Here is a 5,031-nt window from a genome sequence, read left to right on the forward strand (position 1 = left end):
TTAGCATGCAACAAAATTCACATAACTCACATGCCTGACAGCAACTCCAGATCCTCCAAAAGTATAAGCAGTATGTCACTCTTCTCTAGCCACAGAAACCTTCACATCATGGACATGAATCATTTCCTATAAATACAGCAAACAGGTTTCACACAGTACATGCCCATTTGAACACACAAACAGGACAACTTCCAATACATACAAAGTTCCCAGTGATGTGCACCCAGTGAACTCACACCATCATTAGCATGCAACAAAATTAACATATCACCTGAGTGATGACTCCAATTACCTCACATGCCCAACAGCAACTCCAGATCTTCCACAACTGTAAGATGCATGGCAGTCTTCTGCAACAAGCTATATTCAGATCACTTCCTTGGGGAGGAAAAAGATTGACACAATTAATACCATTTCAACACATGGAAGATGACATCTTCCAGCACACACTACACATACATGAAGTTCCCAGGGACCTGCACCCAGTGGAATCCATTTCCCATGCAACAACAAAAATCTCCATCTCCACAACTATACTTAACTTGCACATCTCACAGAAAATCCACTGACACAAAGAACAATTGTCCACATCCAGACATCATTGCTTCTTCAAAAATATTGGACATTACAGCAAAAAACCTACAAGGACAAGATTAAAGTAACAGACATTTACAGGACACAGCAATCTATGCCCTACAGTAAAAAAACCACCCAAAATTCAAACACAGGAACAGTGAGTACACTACCTACTTTTGATATTGCACACCGTACTTCGCTCACACACCAATCTTAACAATCAGAGCCACTCACACTGACACATCAGAGGCTAATGGACCAACATGGATGCTCAGTGGCTAATCCATGGATATGAATGCTGATCCCCACACACAGCAAAGGTACTAAGCTGACCCTAGTCCTATTAGGGTGTTCCAAGACTACACAGGGGTCACAATGACTCCATAAGGGAAATTAAATGTGCATTGACCCAAGTAGCCACTGATACACCATCAGAAAAAAATATGCACACTTCTTGTTTTACTCTCCACATTCTCTACAATAATCACCAGAGCTCACTGTTTTTCCAATAGAGATTTCCTCATGTACTACCCAGACTGACCAGACACTATCACTCTAGCTCCTTGCAGCTGGTACTAAGGGTAGGACCAAGACTACCTGAGGACCCTGCATCAGAGATGTAGCCCAGTTCATCTGCATCTGCAAACAAAAGGTCCTATGGCACCTTATGGACTAAAACACTTTAGAGCATAAGCTTTCGTGGTCTTTGCCCACAAAACCTTACGCTCTAAGATATCCATTAGCTGCCACAGGACTGCTTGTTGGTTTACAGGGCCCTGTGTCTGTGAGGCAAAGGCTATGACCGTGATCCCAAGCAGCCACCGAGCATCACTGTTGCTGAGACACTTCTTCCTACATAACCCCAGAAGACCACATAAGGGCACTGCGTCTGAGAGGAAAACACTTTTTGCATTATCTTGAGCGTCACTATTGAGGCATGAGACATTTGTTCGTGCATCACAAAAGCAGTGATCGAGATACACAGAGCGACAAGAGATGGAGAACATGCCGCTTACCTCACAGAACCCCCGCTTGTTCTGATCCTGCCTTCACGGGTATTGCCAGAAACCACGCAGACTAAATGGGATGAGCTTCCCCTGGCTCACTCCCTTGCCTCTGGACTCGGATCCACCTGTGGCACACAAAGACCACAATATTCACAAAAGCCAGACCGGCACATTACCCCACCCCTAGTGCTAAAGCAGTCTGTTCTGATGTCCCAAAAGAGCCAACACATTCGTACACATGCTGAAGGGTATATCTTAAGCGTAGCCCTCCCACTTGCCTGCCCCCACAGAGGTGCTTCCTTAGCTAGGACGCTCACATCCTCTTCAGAAAGCCACCACCAAATAGAAGACACAAAAGACTCAGGTAGCAGTGACCACTGAGAGAAACCCAGTACAGTGAAACTAGACAGCCGAGAATGGAGCGTCCCTAGCTATGCGCACGCCACTCTCCCAGCAATTAACTTTTCTCCAGAGGATGTACATGTGCTCTCAACACAATAACCTCCCACCCGCCTCTCATTCGCCTGTACGCAATGCGCACTCTTTTCATGGACTTCTGATCATAAACAGATTGACTGGCAAAAGGGCCTCCGATCATCCAACCTTTCAGTAGATACTTAACTAGGGCAGTCCTTCCACCTGTCCAGGTCTTGTTTCCCTTTGTATGTGAGCCTTCTCTCAACCAGCGATACCATCACGCAAGCTCTCCAGGAAAAGAGACACCATACCAGCTGAGCCCACACCTGCGAATAGACAAAGCTTAACTGCACACTTCAGTTGCAAAAACTGCTTACAAAGTTCCCGACACCACAAGATTGAAGATTTGCTCAACTACTTACCTTTTCCATGAAAGCAAGAACATCTACACGTTACTCTCCCCCTCAGACCAGCTCCCACCCACCCCAAACACTCTCACCCACAAAGCAAATACCTACAATGACACGCTCTCTTGACGTTTCCCCGCCAACCCACCGCCAAAGGGGCCCATGGCTAGCTAGGATGCTCACATCCTCCTCAGAGAACCACACATCAACAAAGGACAGAGGGAGGAAATAGCAGTGACCGGTCATGCAAACCCAGTGCAGTGTAGGAAATGACAGCTGAGAATGGAGCATCTTTAGCTATGCCCATGTCCCTCTCCTAACCATCAATTTTTCCTCAAGAAGAGGCAAACCTCTGCCACGCTATGAGTGCCCACCAGCTCCCCCACCCCCCACACTCCTGTGGTGAATTCTTCCCATCAGTAACAGCAGTTTTTAGAGAACCCTCCACAAAACCACACAGGCTTCTACCCACCCACCCCTCCCCTTGGAAAATACTTAGCTGCTCCTGTCTGTGAGGCGTTTCTCCTGTCTACGGATCTTTGTTCCCATAGGTCTACATAGCTCAGTCAGCGATGCTGTTACAGCCGAACACAGAAGTAGCCATGACCCTCCATAGAAAAAAAGGAACTGCTCAGCAACATGGATGCATCTGCAACAACAAACATAGCTGGATCGTAACCAGGTGGCCTAAATTGTGGTTGACAAGCTCACAGCGTAACAGTGAGACCGAAAATGACCTCACCTACCGCTTCCTTAAGAAGGAGAAACACTTCATGCACATTACAGACACCTCCCGCCTCCCACACCTCTGCCCCATCACCCCCTACATGCTCTCAGCTCTACAGATTGGGTATGCTTCTACACCCTACTGGTGGCCCTGCTCTTTACGAGCCCATCACAGACTAGGATGCTCACATACCCTGCAGAAAACCAACACCAAGGACAGAATGAAAGTAGGAAGCAGTGGTAACAGGTCATGCAAAACCACTGGTATATAAGGCAGAGAACAGAGCATCGCTAGTTACAAGGATGTGACTCTCCAAAAAATGAATTTTCCTCCAGAGGAAATGCATGCTTCCCAAGTACAATTTACCTCCCTTGGCCCCAACCTTCATACCACCAATGGAACGGGACTAAATTTAGAGAACTTATATGCATCAACAAGGAACCGCGACACCAGGAATGCTTCAGACCACACAATCTTGCAGCTAATACTTAACTTTGAAACTTAAACAGGTGTCCGGCTTGAGCTTGCCGTTTCCTTGATGGTCAAACCTTCATTCCCATAGACTGAAATCAGTCAGACGTACGCCATTCCTATCAAAAACAAAAGAGGGTCACCACGGATCACATCACAAGACAAATCAATACCAAATCTGGGTACAGCTGCATATGGAAAAAAAGTTTAACTACAAAGCTCAGGTATACACTTAACTCACAGGGCTATAAGTTACTGAAGAGCAAATTAAAATATAGCTGGGCTACCAGCAAGAAGTCCTATTAAGCATTGTACTACTCACACCAACTCCTACTTCACCAAAACAGACAACTACTCTGCTTCAACAACACTCTCATACTGTGAACATGCAAAGAATACAGAATAGGTGTGTTGGAAAAAATCCCACCTGCCCCAGTGATAATACAAGAACCCAACACACAATGAATAATGTGAAATTAAGTAAAAGCACCACACAAAAATACAAGAACAGTACATTAACCATAAATACATTCTACTGTTACTTATTACCTATACTCACCACAGCTATAACCATCTCCACTTTGCTCTATCAACATCCCTTAGGAGCCACACAACACTGGATGAGTGCCTGAGCTCCCAGGCCTACCTTAAATACTGCCCTAAGCTCCACCCCTTCAATTTCCCATCATGATTTGCAGACCAGAGGAAGCTATAAAAACAGCTTCCTGGAACACAAAACCTTTTAATTAATTTCTGCTAGCAGCAGAAAGTGGTGTTCCTCTTCATGTTTGTCTTCCACTAACAACCTGCAGAAGCCTCACATTCCAGGACCAGGTGAGAATACAGTTACCATATTTTGGCATCATAAGAGGAAAAAACTTTTAATGGATGAGGGGAATACAGTACAATGAGTGTAGCTGTGTGTGTGCTGAATAGAGTAAATTCCCAAATGCTACCTGAGAAGATTTGCTAAGTACTGGAAAGACTGATTGGCTGACACCAAAGCACATATCTTTGGCATCACTCTCAAGCTAGAGGATGCTGTCACACCCTGCTGGAGCAGTTGGTAGGGACCCTAGATGCTGACCATCCCCAAGGGCAGCTTTAAGGAAAAGGGCACTCTGTGAGAACTTATGCTTCAACCCCCAATCATTGCTGGTGTCCACTCGCTTCCAGAGTCCTTCCTCCCATCATCTCTACTCCCCGCTATGTACCCCAATACAGACACAATAGGCTCAGAGCTAGTACACAATAGTCACTGCCTGATCAACCCCACCAGCAGCATTAACATGGGGGGGGCAGTTCAGATACACAAGAAGATGGGGCAATGGCCCAGGCAATTTAATATGGCCCATGGGTCACAGCCAAGACCAGCTGCTCAAAGGGACTAAGGCAGGCCTCCTGCCCACCTTCATTCCACGCTGCT

General features: G+C 46.1%; 1 long non-coding RNA gene across 2 annotated transcripts in view; it reads right to left on the reverse strand.

Annotated features, from left to right (window-relative positions):
- Nucleotides 1-2,496, reverse strand: part of LOC142019131 (uncharacterized) — a 3,756-nt gene extending 1,260 nt beyond the window's left edge. The window contains exons 1-4 of one of the 2 annotated variants that reach the window (XR_012646992.1): nucleotides 2,206-2,496; nucleotides 1,593-1,708; nucleotides 293-378; nucleotides 31-126 (exon numbers count right to left, since the gene is read on the reverse strand). This is a non-coding gene — a long non-coding RNA (uncharacterized LOC142019131). Of the gene's footprint in view, nucleotides 1-30; nucleotides 127-292; nucleotides 379-1,592; nucleotides 1,792-2,205 lie in introns of those variants that run through there. The other variant, XR_012646991.1, reaches the window with a different exon arrangement.
- Between the last annotated feature and the right edge of the window lie 2,535 nt (nucleotides 2,497-5,031).

The sequence above is a fragment of the Carettochelys insculpta genome, chromosome 11 (genome assembly GCF_033958435.1).
Source record: "Carettochelys insculpta isolate YL-2023 chromosome 11, ASM3395843v1, whole genome shotgun sequence".
Lineage (NCBI taxonomy): Eukaryota > Metazoa > Chordata > Testudines > Carettochelyidae > Carettochelys > Carettochelys insculpta.